Below are 19,501 nucleotides of genomic sequence, written 5' to 3'. Positions count from 1 at the left end.
TTTTCTTTTTACTTTTTGGTTTTTTAGAGACAGGGTTTCTCTGTGTAGCTTTGGAGCCTATACTGGCACTCGCTCTGGAGACCAGGCTGGCCTCGAACTTACAGAGATCCAACTGCCTCTGCCTCACAAGTGCTCGGATTAAAGGCATGTGCCCCCAATGACCGGCTTTTCTATGACTCCACTTTGCACAGGAACCAGGGAAGAAAATAATAGCGTGGGCATCAATGCATTGTGTCCAACCCCTCCCTCCCCTCGCTTGTACTTGTGTCTGTTTCACTGGCTTTTCTATGGCTCCGGTTTGCACCGGAACAAGGGGAGAAATTAATGGCATGGGCCCCAATGCATCGTGTCTCTCGCGCGTCCCCTCGCTTGTCATTGTGTCTGTTTCACTGACTTTTTATGGCTCCAGTTTGCACAGGAACAAGGGGGAAATTAACAGCGTGGGCCCCAATGCATCGAGTCCCTCGTCCCCTATCCCTGTCCCTGACTCCTGCTTCTGTATGTTTCAATGGCTTTTCTATGGCTCCAGTTTGCACAGGAACAAGGGAAGAAATTAATGGCTTGGGCCCCAATGCATCATCCCCCCCCTCTCTGGAACTCGTGATCGTGTCTGTTTCACTGGTTTTACTATGGCCCCAGTTTGCACAGGAACGGAGGGAGAAATTAATGGAGTAGGCCCCAATGCATCGTGTCCGCCCCGACCCGCTGGTCCCAATGTCTGTTTCACTGGCTTTCTTTTTTTAATTTTTTCTTTTTCTTATTGGATTTTTAGAGACAGGGTTTCTCTGTATAGCTTTGGAGCCTATCCTGGCACTCGCTCTGGACAACAGGCTGGCCTCGAACTCACAGGGATCCACCCGCCTCTGCCTCCTCAGTGCTGGGATAAAAGGCATGAGTCACCAAAGCCAGGCTTCACTGGCTTTTCTATGGCTCCAGTGTGCACCGGACAAGGGGAGAAAATAATGGCTTGGTCCCCAATGCATCGTGTCTGCCCATCCGCCCACCACGAGCTCTCCCCTGTTTGTTTCACTGGCTTTTCTATGGATCCAGTTTGCAGAGGAACCAGGGGAGAAAATAATAGCATGGGTCCCAATGCATCATATTCCCCGCCCGCGTCCTCGTGCTCGTCCTTGTGTCTGTTTCACTGGCTTTTCAATGGCTCTGGTTTGCACCGGAACAAGGGGGGAAATTACTAGATTGGGCTCCAATGCATCGTTCCCCCACCCCTCGCCCGAGCTCGTGCTCGTGTCTATTTCACTGGCTTTTCTATGGCTCCAGTTTGCACAGGAACTAGAGTAGAAATTAATGGCCTGGGCCCCAATGCATCCTGTCCGTTCCCCCCAGCCCCACCCCGTGCTGGTCCTCATGTCTTTCACTCAGTTTCATATGGCTCAAGTTTACACATGAACCAGGACAGAAAATAATGGCTTGGTCCCCAATGCATCGTGTCTGCCCATCCCTCCACCCCGAGCTCGCCGCTGTTTCTGTTTCACTGGCTTTTCTATGGCTCCAGTTTGCACAGGAACAGGGGAAAAATTCATAGCATGGGCCTCAATGCATCGTCCCTCCCCCCGCCCACCTCCCGAGCTCGTGCTCTTGTCTGTTTCACTGGCTTTTCTATGGCTCCAGTTTGCAAAGGAACGAGAGGAGAAATTGATGGCCTGGGCCCCAATACATCGTTTCCGTTCCCCCCAGCACCACACCGTGCTTGTCCTATTGTCTTTCACTGACTTTCATATGGCTCAAGTTTACACATGAACCAGGAGAGAAAACAATGGCTTGGTCCCCAATGCATCCAGTTCGCCCATACCTCCACCCCGAGCTCGCCCCTGTTTCTGTTTCACTGGTTTTTCTATGGCTCAAGATTACACAGGAACCAAAGGAGAAATTAATATCGGGGGCCTCAATGCATCCTGTCCGCCCCCCCCCCCCCCCGCGCTTGCCCTCGTGGCTGAATCACTGGCTTTTCTATGGCTCCAGTTCTCACAGGAACGAGGGGAGAAACTAATGCATCCTGTCCGCAGCAACCCTGCATGCTCGACCTAGTGTTTATTCCACTGGCTTTTCTATGGATCCATTTTGCACAGGAACGAGAGGAGAAATTATATCGTGGGTCCCAATGCATCGTCTCCCCCGTGCCCTCGCCCTCATGTCTGTTTCACTGGTTATTCTATGAATCCAGTTTACTCAGGAACGAGGGGAGAAATTAATGGAGTAGGCCCCAATGCATCGGGTCTGCCCTGCCACGCTGGTCCCAATATCTGTTTCACTGGCTTTACTTTTTATTTCCTTTTTTTCCCTTTTTTTTTTCTTTTGGTTTTTTAGAGTTAGGGTTTCTCTGTGTAGCTTTGGAGACTATTCTGGCACTCTCTCTGGAAACCAGGCTGGACTCGAACTCACACAGATCCATCTGCCTCTGCCTCTTGAGTGCTGGGAATAAAGGCATGCACCCCCAATGCCCGGCTTCACTGACTTTTCTATGGCTCCAGTTTGCAGCGGAACAAGGGGGAAAATTAATAGCATGGGCTCCAATGCATCGTCCCTCCCACCACTCGCCCGAGCTCGTGCTCTTGTCTGTTTCACTGGCTATTCTATGGCTCCAGTTTGCACAGGAACGAGAAGGGAAATTGATGGCCTGGGCCCCAATACATCGTGTCCGTTGCCCCCAGCCCCACCCCGTGCTGGTCCTCCTGTCTTTCAGTGACTTTCATATGGCTCAAGTTTACACATGAACCCGGGGAGAAAATAATGGCTTGTTCCCCAATGCATCGTGTCCGCCCATCCCCGCACCACGTGCTCACCCCGATTTCTGTTTCACTGGCTTTTCTATGGCTACAGATTACACAGGAATGAGAGGAGAAAATAATATCGGGGACTCAATGCATCGTGTCCGCCCCCCCCCCCGCACTTGCCCTCGTGTTTCTTTCAGTGGCTTTTCTATGGCTCCAGTTCGCTCAGGAACGAGGGGACAAATTAATGGCATGGGCCCCAATGCATCCCAATGTCTGTTTCACTGGCTTTTCTTTCTTTCTTTCTTTTTATTTTTTTGGTTTCTTCGAGACAAGGCTTCTCTGTGTAGCTTTGGAGCCTATCCTGGTACTCGCTCTGAACACCACGCTGGCCTGGAACTCACAGGATCCACCTGCCTCTGCATCCCGAGCGCTGGGATTAAAGAAAGGCATGCGCCAAAAACGCCTGGCTTTTCTATGGCTCCGGTTTGCACAGGAACGAGGGAGAAGTTAATGGCGTGGGCCCCAATGCATCCTGTCCGCCCTAACACCGATGCTGGACCTGGTGTTTATTCCACTGGCTTTTCTGTGGATCCAGTTGTCACAGGAACGAGAGGAGAAATTATATCGTGGGCCCCAATGCATCGTCTCCCCCGTGCCTTCGCTCTCATGTCTGTTTCACTGGTTATTCTATGAATCCAGTTTACTCAGGAACGAGGGGAGGAATTAATGGCATGGGCCCCAATGCATCCTCTTCCCAACCTCCCCCCACCCCTCTTGCTTGCCCTCATGTCTGTTTCATTGGCTTTTCCAAGACTCCAGTTTACACAAGAAGGAAGAGAGAAATTAATGGCTTGGTCTCCAATACATCGTGTCCGTCCATAACCCACACCGTGTTAGTTCGCCCCGGTTTCTGTTTCACTGGCTTTTCTATGGCTCCAGTTTACAGTGGAACGAGGGTAGAAATTAATATCAGAGGCCCCAATGCATCCTGTCCGCCCCCGCCCCCGCACTAGCCATCGTGTCTGATTGCCTGGCTTTTCTATGGCTCCATTTCGCACAGGAAATGGGGAGAAATTAATGGAGTAGGCCCCAATATATCGTGTCTGCCCTACTGGTCCCAATGTCTGTTTCACTGACTTTTCTTTTTTTTCCTTCCTTCCTTCTTTCTTTCCTTTCTTCTTTTTTTCTTTTCGTTTTTTCTTTTTTTGGTTTTGAGACGGGGTTTCGCTGTGTAGCGTTGAAGCCTATCCTGGAACTCGCTCTGGAGACCAGGTTGGTCTCGAACTCACAGGATCCACCTGCCTCTGCATCCCGAGTGCTGAGATTAAAGGCATGCGCCAAAAACGCCTATCTTCATTGGCTATTCTATGGCTCCGGTTTGCACAGGAACGAGGGGAGAAATTAATGGCGTGGGCCCCAATGCATCCTGTCTGCCCCAACACCGATGCTGGACCTGGTGTTTATTCCACTGGCTTTTCTGTGGATCCAGTTTGCACAGGAACGAGAGGAGAAATTATATCGTGGGCCCCAATGCATCGTCTCCCCCGTGCCCTCGCTCTCATGTCTGTTTCACTGGTTATTCTATGAATCCAGTTTACTCAGGTACGAGGAGAGAAATTGATGGAGTAGACCCCAATGCATCCGGTCTGCCCTGCTACGCTGGTCCCAATCTCTGTTTCACTGGCTTTACTTTTTCTTTCCTTTTTTTTTTCTTTTGGTTTTTTAGAGTTAGGGTTTCTCTGTGTAGCTTTGGAGACTATCCTGGCACTCACTCTGGAAACCAGGCTGGCATCGAACTCACACAGATCCACCTGCCTCTGCCTCTTGAGTGCTGGGAATAAAGGCATGCACCCCCAATGCCCGGCTTCACTGCTTTTCTATGGCTCCAGTTTGCAGCGGAACAAGGGGGAAAATTAATAGCATGGGCTCCAATGCATCCTGTCCGCCCCCGCCCCCGCCCCCGCACTAGCCATCGTGTCTGATTGCCTGGATTTTCTATGGCTCCATTTCGCATAGGAAAAGCGGAGAAATTAATGGAGTAGGCCCCAATGCATCGTGTCTGCCCTACTGGTCCCAATGTCTGTTTCACTGGCCTTTATTTTCTTTCTTTCTTTCTTTCTTTCTTTCTTTCTTTCTTTCTTTCCTTCTTTTTTTTCCTTTTTTTTTTTTTTTTTTGGTTTTGAGACATGGTTTCCCTGTGTAGCTTTGAAGCCTATCCTGGAACTCGCTCTGGAGACCAGGTTGGTCTCGAACTCACAGGATCCGCCTGCCGCTGCATCCAGAGTGCTGGGATTAAAGGCATGCGCCAAAAACGCCTGTCTTCATTGGCCTTTCTATGGCTCCCATTTGCACAGGAACAAGGGGAGAAATTAATGGCGTGGGCCCCTATGCATCCTGTCTGCCCCAACCCCGATGCTGGACCTGGTGTTTATTCCACTGGCTTTTCTGTGGATCCAGTTTGCACAGGAATGACAGGAGAAATTATCTTGGGCCCCAATGCATCGTCTCGCCCATACCCTCACCCTCATGTCTGTTTCACTGGTTATTCTCCGAATCCAGTTTAAGCAGGAACCAGGGTAGAAATTAATGGAGTAGGCCCCAATGCATCGGGTCTGCTCTGCCACGCTGGTCCCAATCTCTGTTTCTCTGGCTTTACTTTTTCTTTCCGTCTTTTTCTGTTTTTCTTTTTGTTGTTGTTGTTGTTGTTTGTTTTTTTTAGAGTTAGGGTTTCTCTGTGTAGCTTTGGAGCCTATCCTGGCATTCGCTCTGGACAACAGGCTGGCCTCGAACTCACAGAGATCCACTTGCCTCTGCCTCCTCAGTGCTGGGATAAAAGGCATGAGTCACCACGCAGGCTTCACCTGCTTTTCTATGGCTCCAGTGTGCACAGGAACCAGGGGAGAAAATAATAGCATGGGCCCCAATGCATCATATTCCCCGCCCCCGTCTTCGTGCTCGTCCTTGTGTGTGTTTCACTGGCTTTTCTAAGGCTCCAGTTTTCACCGGAACAGGGGGGAAAATTAATAGCTTGGGCTCCAATGCATCATCGCCCTCATCCCTCGCCCGAACTCGTGCTCGTGTCTGTTTCACTGGCTTTTCTATGGCTCCAGTTTGCACAGGAAGGAGAGGAGAAATTGATGGCCTGGGCCCCAATGCATCATGTCCATTTCCCCTAGTCCCACCCCGTGCTGGTCCTCATGTCATTCTTTGACTTTCAAATGGCTCAAGTTTACATATGAAACAGGTGAGAAAATAATGGCTTGGGCCCCAATGCATCGTGTTCGCCCATCCCTCCACCCCGAGCTCGCCCCTGTTTCTGTTTCACTGGCTTTTCTATGGCTCCAGTTTGCACAGGAAGGAGAGGAGAAATTGATGGCCTGGGCCCCAATGCATCATGTCCATTTCCCCTAGACCGACCCCGTGCTGGTCCTCATGTCATTCTTTGACTTTCAAATGGCTCAAGTTTACATATGAACAAGGAGAGAAAATAATGGCTTGGGCCCCAATGCATCGTGTTCGCCCATCCCTCCACCCCGAGCTCGCCCCTGTTTCTGTTTCACTGGTTTTTCTATGGCTCCAGATTACACAGGAACCAAAGAAGAGATTAATATCGGGGTCTTCAATGCATCTTGTCCACCCCCCTTTCGCTTGCCCTGGTGTCTGAATCAGTGGCTTTTCTATGTCTCCCGTTTGCACAGGAGCGAGAGGAGAAATTGATGGCCTGGGCCCCAATATGTTGTGTCCGTTCCACCCAGCCCCACGCCGTGCTGGTTGTGTTGTCTTTCAGTGATTTTCATATGGCTCAAGTATACATATGAACCCCGGGAGAAAATAATGGCTTGTTCCCCAATGCATCGTGCCTGCCCTTCCCCGCACCACGTGCTCACACCGATTTCTGTTTCACTAGCTTTTCTATGGCTACAGATTACACAGGAATGAGAGGAGAAAATAATATCGAGGCCTCAATGCATCGTGTCTGCCCCACCCCCTGCACGTGCCCTCGTATTTGATTCAGTGGCTTTTCTATGGCTCCAGTTCGCTCAGGAACGAGGGGACAAATTAATGGCATGGGCCCCAATGCATCCCAATGTCTGTTTCACTGGCTTTTTTCTTTCTTTTCTTCTTTCTTTCTTTCTTTCTTTTTTTCTTTCTTTCTTTCTTTCTTCTTTTTATTATTTTGGTTTCTTCGAGACAAGTTTTCTCTTTGTAGCTTTGGAACCTATCATGGTATTCACTCGCTCTGAACACCAGGCTGGCCTCGAACTCACAGGATCCACAGGATCCACCTGCCTCTGCATTCCGAGTCTGGGATTAAAGGCATGCACCCAAAATGCCTGCCTTCACTGGCTTTTCTATGACTCCAGTTTGCACAGGAACGAGGGGAGAAATTAATGGCGTGGGCCCCAATGTATTCTGTCTGCCCCAACCCTGCATGCCCGACCTCGTGTTTATTTACTGGCTTTTCTGTGGATCCAGTTTGCACAGGAACGAAAGGAGAAATAATATAGGGGGCCTCAAGGCATCTTCTCCCCCGATTGCTCGCCCTCATGTCTGTTTCACTGGTTTTTCAATGGCTCCAGTTTGCAAAGGAACCAGTGGAGAAATTAATGGCATGGGCCCCAATGCATCTCTCCGCAAAACTCCACACCCATCGGACTGGCCCTCAAGTCTGCTTCATTGGCTTTTCCACGACTCCTGTTTATACAGGAAAGAGAAGAGAAATTAATATTGTGGTCCCCAATGCATTGTGTGGGCCCTTCTACCCCAGGGGGTGTCAATTTCACGCGTTTTTCTGTGGCTCCAGTTTAGACAGGAACGAGGGGAGAAATTAATGCAGTAGGCCCCAATGCATCCTGTCCGACCCGCCCGACCCGCCACGCTGGTTCCAATGTCTTTTGCACTGATTTTCATGGTTTTTTCTTTTCTTTCTTTTATTATTATTATTATTATTGTTATTATTATTATTATTATTATTATTATTATTATTATTATTATTGGTTTTTTAGCGAAACGGTTTCTCTGTGTAGCTTTGGAGCCTATCCTGGCACTTGCACTGGAGACCAGGCAGGCCTTGAACCCAAAGAGATCTACCTGTTTGTGCCTCTCGATTGCTGGATTTAAAGGTGTGTGACACTAATGACCGGCTTCACTGGCTTTTCTATGGCTCCAGTTTGCACAGGAAGGAGAGGAGAAATTGATGGCCTGGGCCCCAATGCATCATGTCCATTTCCCCTAGACCCACCCCGTGCTGGTCCTCATGTTATTCTTTGACTTTCAAATGGCTCAAGTTTACATATGAACCAGCAGAGAAAATAATGGCTTGGGCCCCAGTGCATCGTGTTCGCCCATCCCTCCACCCCGAGCTCGCCCCTGTTTCTGTTTCACTGGTTTTTCTATGGCTCCAGATTACACAGGAACCAAAGGAGAAATTAATATCACGGGTTTCAATGCATCTTGTCCACCCCGCCACCCCGTGCTTGTCCTGGTGTCTGAATCACTGGCTTTGATATGGCTCCAGTTTGCACAGGAACCAGAGGGGAAATTGATGGCCTGGGCCCCAATACATCCTGTCCGTTCCCCAAAACCCCACCCCGTGCTGGTCCTCCTGTCTTTCAGTGACTTTTATATGGCTCAAGTTTACATATGAACCCGGGGAGAAAATATTGGCTTGTTCCCCAATGCATCGTGTCCGCCCAACCCCGCACCATGTGCTCACCCCGATTTCTGTTTCACTGGCTTTTCTATGGCTAAAGATTACACAGGAATGAGAGGAGAAAATAATATCGAGGCCTCAATGCATCGTGTCTGCCCCACTCCCTGCACGTGCCCTCGTATTTGATTCAGTGGCTTTTCTGTGGCTCCAGTTCGCTCAGGAACAAGTGGACAAATTAATGGCATGGGCCCCAATGCATCCCAATGTCTGTTTCACTGGGTTTTCCTTCTTTCTTCCTTTCTCTCTTTCTTTCTTCCTTTCTCTTTCTTTCTTTCTTTCTTTCTTTCTTTCTTTCTTTCTTTCTTTCTTTTTTTCTTCTTTTTATTTTTTTGGTTTCTTCAAGACAATTTTTCTCTGTGTAGCTTTGGAACCTATCATGGTATTCACTCGCTCTGAACACCAGGCTGGCCTCGAACTCACAGGATCCACAGGATCCACCTGCCTCTGCATTCCGAGTGCTGGGATTAAAGGCATGCACCCAAAATGCCTGCCTTCACTGGCTTTTCTATGGCTCCAATTTGCACAGGAACGAGGGGAGAAATTAATGGCGTGGGCCCCAATGCATCCTGTCTGCCCCAACCCTGCATGCCCGAACTGGTGTTTATTTACTGGCATTTCTGTGGATCAAGTTTGCACAGGATCGTAAGGGATAATAATATAGTGGTCCCCAATGCATCGTTCCCCCGTTTCCTCGCCCTCATGTCTGTTTCACTGGTTTTTCTATGGCTCCAGTTTGCACAGGAACCAGTGGAGAAATTAATGGCATGGCCCACAATACATCGTCTCCGCAAAACCCCCTCCCCTCGCGCTGTCCCTCAAGTCTGTTTCATTGGCTTTTCCACGACTCCTGTTTATACCGGAAGGAGGAGAGAAATTAATATTGTTGTCCCCAATGTATTGTGTGGGCCCTTCTACCCCAGCGGGTGTCAATTTCACGCGTTTTTCTGTGGCTCCAGTTTAGACAGGAACGAGTGGAGAAATTAATGCAGTAGGCCCCAATGCATCCTGTCCGACCCGCCCGAACTGACACGCTGGTTCCAATGTCTTTTGCACTGATTTTCATGCTTTTTTCTTTTCTTTCATTATTATTATTATTATTATTATTATTATTATTATTATTGTTTTTTTAGCGAAACCGTTTCTCTGTGTAGCTTTGGAGCCTATCCTGGCACTTGCTCTGGAGACCAGGCAGCCTTGAACCCAAAGAGATCTACCTTTGTGTGCCTCTCGATTGCTGGATTTAAAGGTGTGTGACACTAATGCCCGGCTTCACTGGCTTTTCTGTGGCTCCAGTTTGCACAGGAACGGAGGGAGGAATTAATGGAGTAGGCCCCAATGTATCGTGTCTGCCCCGACCCGCTGGTCCCAATGTCTGTTTCACGGGCTATCTTTTTTTTTCTTTTTCTGTTTGGTTTTTTAGAGATAGGGTTTCTCTGTATAGCTTTGGAGCCTATCCTGGCACTCGCTCTGGACAACAGGCTGGCCTCGAACTCACAGGGATCCACCGCCTCTGCCTCCTCAGTGCTGGGATAAAAGGCATGAGTCACCACGCAGGCTTCACCTGCTTTTCTATGGCTCCAGTGTGCACAGGAACCAGGGGAGAAAATAATAGTATGGGCCCCAATGCATCATATTCCCCGCCCCCGTCCTCGTGCTTGTCCTTGTGTCTGTTTCACTGGCTTTTCTATGGCTCCAGTTTTCACCGGAACGGGGGGGGGGAAATTAATAGCTTGGGCTCCAATGCATCATCGCCCTCATCCCTCGCCCGAACTCGTGCTCGTGTCTGTTTCACTGGCTTTTCTATGGCTCCAGTTTGCACAGGAAGGAGAGGAGAAATTGATGGCCTGGGCCCCAATGCATCATGTCCATTTCCCCTAGACCCACCCCGTGCTGTTCCTCATGGCGTTCATTGACTTTCATATGGCTCAAGTTTACATATGAACCAGCAGAGAAAATAATGGCTTGGGCCCCAATGCATCGTGTTTGCCCATCCCTCCACCCCGAGCTCGCCCCTGTTTCTGTTTCACTGGTTTTTCTATGGCTCCAGATTACACAGGAACCAAAGGAGAAATTAATACCAAGGGCCTCAATGCATCTTGTCCACCCCCCCCCCGTGCTTGTCCTGGTGTCTGAATCACTGGCTTTGATATGGCTCCAGTTTGCACAGGAACGGGAGGAGAAATTGATGGTCTGGGCCCTAATACATCGTGTCCGTTCCCCAAAGCCCCACCCCGTGCTGGTCCTCCTGTCTTTCAGTGACTTTTATATGGCTCAAGTTTACATATGAACCCGGGGAGAAAATAATGGCTTTTTCCCCAATGCATCGTGTCTGCCCAACCCCGCACCACGTGCTCACCCTGATTTCTGTTTCACTGGGTTTTCTATGGCTACAGATTACACATGAATGAGAGGAGAAAATAATATCGAGGCCTCAATGCATCGTGTCTGCCCCACCCCCTGCACGTGCCCTCTCATTTGATTCAGTGGCTTTTCTATGGCGCCAGTTCGCTCAGGAACGAGGGGACAAATTAATGGCATGGGCCCCAATGCATCCCAATGTCTGTTTCACTGGCTTTTCTTTCTTTCTTCTTTTCTTTCTTTCTTTCTTTCTTTCTTTCTTTCTTTCTTTCTTTCTTCTTTTTATTTTTTTGGTTTCTTCGAGACAAGTTTTCTCTGTGTAGCTTTGGAACCTATCATGGTATTCACTCGCTCTGAACACCAGGCTGGCCTCGAACTCACAGGATCCACAGGATCCACCTGCCTCTGCATTCGGAGTGCTGGGATTAAAGGCATGCACCCAAAATGCCTGCCTTCACTGGCATTTCTATGGCTCCAGTTTGCACAGGAACGAGGGGAGAAATTAATGGCGTGGGCCCCAATGTATTCTGTCTGCCCCAACCCTGCATGCGGGACCTCGTGTTTAATTACTGGATTTTCTGTGGATCCTGTTTGCACAGGATCGTAAGGGGAAATAATATAGAGGGCCCCAATGCATCGTCTCCCCCGTTTCCTCGCCCTCATGTCTGTTTCACTAGTTTTTCTATGGCTCCAGTTTTCACAGGAACCAGTGGAGAAATTAATGGCATGGGTCCCAATGCATCGTCTCCGCAAAACCCCCCTCCCCTCGCGCTGTCCCTCAAGTCTGTTTCATTGGCTTTTCCACGACTCCTGTTTATACCGGAAGGAGGAGAGAAATTAATAATGTTGTCCCCAATGTATTGTGTGGGCCCTTCCACCCCAGCGGGTGTCTATTTCACTCGTTTTTCTGTGGCTCCAGTTTAGACAGGAACGAGTGGAGAAATTAATGCAGTAGGCCACAATGCATCCTGTCCGACCCGCCCGACCTGACACGCTGGTTCCAATGTCTTTTGCACTGATTTTCCTGCTTTTTTCTTTTCTTTCTTTCTTCATTTTATTATTATTATTATTATTGTTATTTTTTTGGTTTTTAGCGAAACGGTTTCTGTGTGTTGCTTTGGAGCCTATCCTGGCACTTGCTCTGGAGACCAGGCTGGCCTTGAACCCAAAGAGATCTACCTGTGTGTGCCTCACGATTGCTGGTTTTAAAGGTTTGTGACACTAATGCCCGGCTTCACTGGCTTTTCTATGGCTACAGTTTGCACAGGAACGGAGGGAGAAATTAATGGAGTAGGCCCCAATGCATCGTGACCGCCCTGACCTGCTGGTCCCAATGTCTGTTTCACGGCCTTTCTTACTTTTTCTTTTTCTTATTAGTTTTTTAGAGACAGGGTTTCTCTGTATAGCTTTGGAGCCTATCCTGGCACTCGCTCTGGACAACAGGTTGGCCTCGAACTCACAGAGATCCACCTGCCTCTGCCTCCTCAGTGCTGGGATAAAAGGCATGATTCACCACGCAGGCTTCACCTGCTTTTCTATGGCTCCAGTGTGCACAGGAACCAGGGGAGAAAATAATAGCATGGGCCCCAATGCATCATATTCCCCGCCCCCGTCCTCGTGCTCGTCCTTGTGTCTGTTTCACTGGCTTTTCTATGGCTCCAGTTTTCACCGGAACCGGGGGGGGGGGGAAATTAATAGCTTGGGCTCCAATGCATCATCGCCCTCATCCCTCGCCCGAACTCGTGCTCGTGTCTGTTTCACTGGCTTTTCTATGGCTCCAGTTTGCACAGGAAGGAGAGGAGAAATTGATGGCCTGGGCCCCAATGCATCATGTCCATTTCCCCTAGACCCACCCCGTGCTGGTCCTCATGTCTTTCACTCAGTTTCATATGGCTCAAGTTTACACATGAACCAGGACAGAAAATAATGGCTTGGGCCCCAGTGCATCGTGTTCGCCCATCCCTCCACCCCGAGCTCGCCCCTGTTTCTGTTTCACTGGTTTTTCTATGGCTCCATATTACACAGGAACCAAAGGAGAAATTAATATCAGGGGTTTCAATGCATCTTGTCCACCCCCCCCCCGTGCTTGTCCTAGTGTCTGAATCACTGGCTTTGATATGGCTCCAGTTTGCACAGGAACGAGAGGGGAAATTGATGGCCTGGGCCCCAATACATCGTGTCCGTTCCCCAAAGCCCCTCCCCGTGCTGGTCCTCCTATCTTTCAGTGACTTTTATATGGCTCAAGTTTATATATGAACCCGGGGAGAAAATAATGGCTTTTTCCCCAATGCATCGTGTCTGCCCAACCCTGCACCATGTGCTCACCCCGATTTCTGTTTCACTGGCTTTTCTATGGCTACAGATTACACAGGAATGAGAGGAGAAAATAATATCGAGGCCTCAATGCATCGTGTCTGCCCCACCCCCTGCACGTGCCCTCGTATTTGATTCAGTGGCTTTTCTATGGCTCCAGTTCGCTCAGGAACGAGGGGACAAATTAATGGCATGGGCCCCAATGCATCCCAATGTCTGTTTCACTGGGTTTTCTTTCTTTCTTCCTTTCTCTCTTTCTTTCTTCCTTTCTCTCTCTCTTTCTTTCTTTCTTTCTTTCTTTCTTCTTTTTATTTTTTTGGTTTCTTCAAGACAATTTTTCTCTGTGTAGCTTTGGAACCTATCATGGTATTCACTCGCTCTGAACACCAGGCTGGCCTTGAACTCACAGGATCCACAGGATCAACCTGCCTCTGCATTCCGAGTCCTGGGATTAAAGGCATGCACCCAAAATGCCTGCCTTCACTGGCTTTTCTATGGCTCCAGTTTGCACAGGAACGAGGGGAGAAATTAATGGCGGGGGCCCCAATGCATCCTGTCTGCCCCAACCCTGCATGCCAGAACTGGTGTTTATTCCACTGGCATTTCTTTAGATCAAGTTTGCACAGGATCGTAAGGGGAAATAATATAGTGGTCCCCAATGCATCGTTCCCCCGTTCGCTCGCCCTCATGTCTGTTTCACTGGTTTTTCTATGGCTCCAGTTTGCACAGGAACCAGTGGAGAAATTAATGGCATGGCCCCCAAACATCGTCTCCGCAAAACCCCCCACCCTTTGCGCTGACCAACAAGTCTGTTTCATTGGCTTTTCCACGACTCCTTTTTATACCGGAAGGAGGGGAGAAATTAATATTGTTGTCCCCAATGTATTGTGTGGGCCCTTCTACCCCAGCGGGTGTCTATTTCACTCGTTTTTCTGTGGCTCCAGTTTAGACAGGAACGAGGGGAGAAATTAATGCAGTAGGCCCCAATGCATCCTGTCCGATCTGCCCGACCCGACACACTGGTTCCAATGTCTTTTGCACTGATTTTCATGCTTTTTTCTTTTCTTTCTTTCATTATTATTATTATTATTATTATTATTATTATTATTTGGTTTTTTAGCGAAACGAGTTCTCTGTGTAGCTTTGGGGCCTATCCTGGCACTTGCTCTGCAGACCAGGCTGGCCTTGAACCCAAAGGGATATACCTGTGTGTGCCTCTCGATTGCTGGATTTAAAGGTGTGTGACACTAATGCCCGGCTTCACTGGCTTTTCTATGGCTCCAGTTTGCACAGGAACGGAGGGAGAAATTAATGGAGTAGACCCCAATGCATCGTGTCCGCCCCGACCCGCTGGTCCCAATGTCTGTTTCACGGGCTATCTTTTTTTTTTCTTTTTCTGTTTGGTTTTTTAGAGATAGGGTTTCTCTGTATAGCTTTGGAGCCTATCCTGGCACTCGCTCTGGACAACAGGCTGGCCTCGAACTCACAGGGATCCACCGCCTCTGCCTCCTCAGTGCTGGGATAAAAGGCATGAGTCACCATGCAGGCTTCACCTGCTTTTTCTATGGCTCCAGTGTGCACAGGAACCAGGGGAGAAAATAATAGTATGGGCCCCAATGCATCATATTCCCCGCCCCCGTCTTCGTGCTCGTCCTTGTGTCTGTTTCACTGGCTTTTCTATGGCTCCAGTTTTCACCGGAACGGGGGGGGGAAATTAATAGCTTGGGCTCCAATGCATCATCGCCCTCATCCCTCGCCCGAACTCGTGCTCGTGTCTGTTTCACTGGCTTTTCTATGGCTCCAGTTTGCACAGGAAGGAGAGGAGAAATTGATGGCCTGGGCCCCAATGCATCATGTCCATTTCCCCTAGACCCACCCCGTGCTGTTCCTCATGGCGTTCATTGACTTTCATATGGCTCAAGTTTACATATGAACCAGCAGAGAAAATAATGGCTTGGGCCCCAATGCATCGTGTTTGCCCATCCCTCCACCCCGAGCTCGCCCCTGTTTCTGTTTCACTGGTTTTTCTATGGCTCCAGATTACACAGGAACCAAAGGAGAAATTAATACCAAGGGCCTCAATGCATCTTGTCCACCCCCCCCCACCGTGCTTGTCCTGGTGTCTGAATCACTGGCTTTGATATGGCTCCAGTTTGCACAGGAACGGGAGGAGAAATTGATGGTCTGGGCCCTAATACATCGTGTCCGTTCCCCAAAGCCCCACCCCGTGCTGGTCCTATTGTCTTTCAGTGACTTTTATATGGCTCAAGTTTACATATGAACCCGGGGAGAAAATAATGGCTTTTTCCCCAATGCATCGTGTCTGCCCAACCCCGCACCACGTGCTCACCCTGATTTCTGTTTCACTGGGTTTTCTATGGCTACAGATTACACATGAATGAGAGGAGAAAATAATATCGAGGCCTCAATGCATCGTGTCTGCCCCACCCCCTGCACGTGCCCTCTCATTTGATTCAGTGGCTTTTCTATGGCGCCAGTTCGCTCAGGAACGAGGGGACAAATTAATGGCATGGGCCCCAATGCATCCCAATGTCTGTTTCACTGGCTTTTCTTTCTTTCTTCCTTTCTTTCTTTCTTTCTTTCTTTCTTTCTTTCTTTCTTTCTTTCTTTCTTTCTTCTTTTTATTTTTTTGGTTTCTTCGAGACAAGTTTTCTCTGTGTAGCTTTGGAACCTATCATGGTATTCACTCGCTCTGAACACCAGGCTGGCCTCGAACTCACAGTATCCACAGGATCCACCTGCCTCTGCATTCGGAGTGCTGGGATTAAAGGCATGCACCCAAAATGCCTGCCTTCACTGGCATTTCTATGGCTCCAGTTTGCACAGGAACGAGGGGAGAAATTAATGGCGTGGGCCCCAATGTATTCTGTCTGCCCCAACCCTGCATGCGGGACCTCGTGTTTAATTACTGGATTTTCTGTGGATCCTGTTTGCACAGGATCGTAAGGGGAAATAATATAGAGGGCCCCAATGCATCGTCTCCCCCGTTTCCTCGCCCTCATGTCTGTTTCACTAGTTTTTCTATGGCTCCAGTTTTCACAGGAACCAGTGGAGAAATTAATGGCATGGGTCCCAATGCATCGTCTCCGCAAAACCCCCCTCCCCTCGCGCTGTCCCTCAAGTCTGTTTCATTGGCTTTTCCACGACTCCTGTTTATACCGGAAGGAGGAGAGAAATTAATAATGTTGTCCCCAATGTATTGTGTGGGCCCTTCCACCCCAGCGGGTGTCTATTTCACTCGTTTTTCTGTGGCTCCAGTTTAGACAGGAACGAGTGGAGAAATTAATGCAGTAGGCCACAATGCATCCTGTCCGACCCGCCCGACCTGACACGCTGGTTCCAATGTCTTTTGCACTGATTTTCCTGCTTTTTTCTTTTCTTTCTTTCTTCATTTTATTATTATTATTATTATTGTTATTTTTTTGGTTTTTAGCGAAACGGTTTCTGTGTGTTGCTTTGGAGCCTATCCTGGCACTTGCTCTGGAGACCAGGCTGGCCTTGAACCCAAAGAGATCTACCTGTGTGTGCCTCACGATTGCTGGTTTTAAAGGTTTGTGACACTAATGCCCGGCTTCACTGGCTTTTCTATGGCTACAGTTTGCACAGGAACGGAGGGAGAAATTAATGGAGTAGGCCCCAATGCATCGTGACCGCCCTGACCTGCTGGTCCCAATGTCTGTTTCACGGCCTTTCTTACTTTTTCTTTTTCTTATTAGTTTTTTAGAGACAGGGTTTCTCTGTATAGCTTTGGAGCCTATCCTGGCACTCGCTCTGGACAACAGGTTGGCCTCGAACTCACAGAGATCCACCTGCCTCTGCCTCCTCAGTGCTGGGATAAAAGGCATGATTCACCACGCAGGCTTCACCTGCTTTTCTATGGCTCCAGTGTGCACAGGAACCAGGGGAGAAAATAATAGCATGGGCCCCAATGCATCATATTCCCCGCCCCCGTCCTCGTGCTCGTCCTTGTGTCTGTTTCACTGGCTTTTCTATGGCTCCAGTTTTCACCGGAACCGGGGGGGGGGGGAAATTAATAGCTTGGGCTCCAATGCATCATCGCCCTCATCCCTCGCCCGAACTCGTGCTCGTGTCTGTTTCACTGGCTTTTCTATGGCTCCAGTTTGCACAGGAAGGAGAGGAGAAATTGATGGCCTGGGCCCCAATGCATCATGTCCATTTCCCCTAGACCCACCCCGTGCTGGTCCTCATGTCTTTCACTCAGTTTCATATGGCTCAAGTTTACACATGAACCAGGACAGAAAATAATGGCTTGGGCCCCAGTGCATCGTGTTCGCCCATCCCTCCACCCCGAGCTCGCCCCTGTTTCTGTTTCACTGGTTTTTCTATGGCTCCATATTACACAGGAACCAAAGGAGAAATTAATATCAGGGGTTTCAATGCATCTTGTCCACCCCCCCCCCGTGCTTGTCCTAGTGTCTGAATCACTGGCTTTGATATGGCTCCAGTTTGCACAGGAACGAGAGGGGAAATTGATGGCCTGGGCCCCAATACATCGTGTCCGTTCCCCAAAGCCCCTCCCCGTGCTGGTCCTCCTATCTTTCAGTGACTTTTATATGGCTCAAGTTTATATATGAACCCGGGGAGAAAATAATGGCTTTTTCCCCAATGCATCGTGTCTGCCCAACCCTGCACCATGTGCTCACCCCGATTTCTGTTTCACTGGCTTTTCTATGGCTACAGATTACACAGGAATGAGAGGAGAAAATAATATCGAGGCCTCAATGCATCGTGTCTGCCCCACCCCCTGCACGTGCCCTCGTATTTGATTCAGTGGCTTTTCTATGGCTCCAGTTCGCTCAGGAACGAGGGGACAAATTAATGGCATGGGCCCCAATGCATCCCAATGTCTGTTTCACTGGGTTTTCTTTCTTTCTTCCTTTCTCTCTTTCTTTCTTCCTTTCTCTCTCTCTTTCTTTCTTTCTTTCTTTCTTTCTTCTTTTTATTTTTTTGGTTTCTTCAAGACAATTTTTCTCTGTGTAGCTTTGGAACCTATCATGGTATTCACTCGCTCTGAACACCAGGCTGGCCTTGAACTCACAGGATCCACAGGATCAACCTGCCTCTGCATTCCGAGTCCTGGGATTAAAGGCATGCACCCAAAATGCCTGCCTTCACTGGCTTTTCTATGGCTCCAGTTTGCACAGGAACGAGGGGAGAAATTAATGGCGGGGGCCCCAATGCATCCTGTCTGCCCCAACCCTGCATGCCAGAACTGGTGTTTATTCCACTGGCATTTCTTTAGATCAAGTTTGCACAGGATCGTAAGGGGAAATAATATAGTGGTCCCCAATGCATCGTTCCCCCGTTCGCTCGCCCTCATGTCTGTTTCACTGGTTTTTCTATGGCTCCAGTTTGCACAGGAACCAGTGGAGAAATTAATGGCATGGCCCCCAAACATCGTCTCCGCAAAACCCCCCACCCTTTGCGCTGACCAACAAGTCTGTTTCATTGGCTTTTCCACGACTCCTTTTTATACCGGAAGGAGGGGAGAAATTAATATTGTTGTCCCCAATGTATTGTGTGGGCCCTTCTACCCCAGCGGGTGTCTATTTCACTCGTTTTTCTGTGGCTCCAGTTTAGACAGGAACGAGGGGAGAAATTAATGCAGTAGGCCCCAATGCATCCTGTCCGATCTGCCCGACCCGACACACTGGTTCCAATGTCTTTTGCACTGATTTTCATGCTTTTTTCTTTTCTTTCTTTCATTATTATTATTATTATTATTATTATTATTATTATTATTTGGTTTTTTAGCGAAACGAGTTCTCTGTGTAGCTTTGGGGCCTATCCTGGCACTTGCTCTGCAGACCAGGCTGGCCTTGAACCCAAAGGGATATACCTGTGTGTGCCTCTCGATTGCTGGATTTAAAGGTGTGTGACACTAATGCCCGGCTTCACTGGCTTTTCTATGGCTCCAGTTTGCACAGGAACGGAGGGAGAAATTAATGGAGTAGACCCCAATGCATCGTGTCCGCCCCGACCCGCTGGTCCCAATGTCTGTTTCACGGGCTATCTTTTTTTTTTTCTTTTTCTTTTTGGTTTTTTAGAGATAGGGTTTCTCTGTATAGCTTTGGAGCCTATCCTGGCACTCGCTCTGGACAACAGGCTGGCCTCGAACTCACAGGGATCCACCGCCTCTGCCTCCTCAGTGTTGGGATAAAAGGCATGAGTCACCATGCAGGCTTCACCTGCTTTTCTATGGCTCCAGTGTGCACAGGAACCAGGGGAGAAAATAATAGCATGGGCCCCAATGCATCATATTCCCCGCCCCCGTCTTCGTGCTCGTCCTTGTGTCTGTTTCACTGGCTTTTCTATGGCTCCAGTTTTCACCGGAACAGGGGGG

At 49.0% G+C, this 19,501-nt stretch overlaps 1 pseudogene; it reads left to right on the top strand.

The window, feature by feature from the left end:
* The first annotated feature begins 4,176 nt into the window (after positions 1-4,176).
* The window catches only part of LOC118239381, a 35,980-nt pseudogene continuing 20,655 nt past the window's right edge, over positions 4,177-19,501 (top strand).

The sequence above is a fragment of the Cricetulus griseus genome, chromosome X (genome assembly GCF_003668045.3).
Source record: "Cricetulus griseus strain 17A/GY chromosome X, alternate assembly CriGri-PICRH-1.0, whole genome shotgun sequence".
NCBI lineage: Eukaryota > Metazoa > Chordata > Mammalia > Rodentia > Cricetidae > Cricetulus > Cricetulus griseus.
The sequence above is the reverse complement of the archived record's forward strand: the minus strand, read 5'-3'. Positions and strand labels throughout refer to the sequence as shown.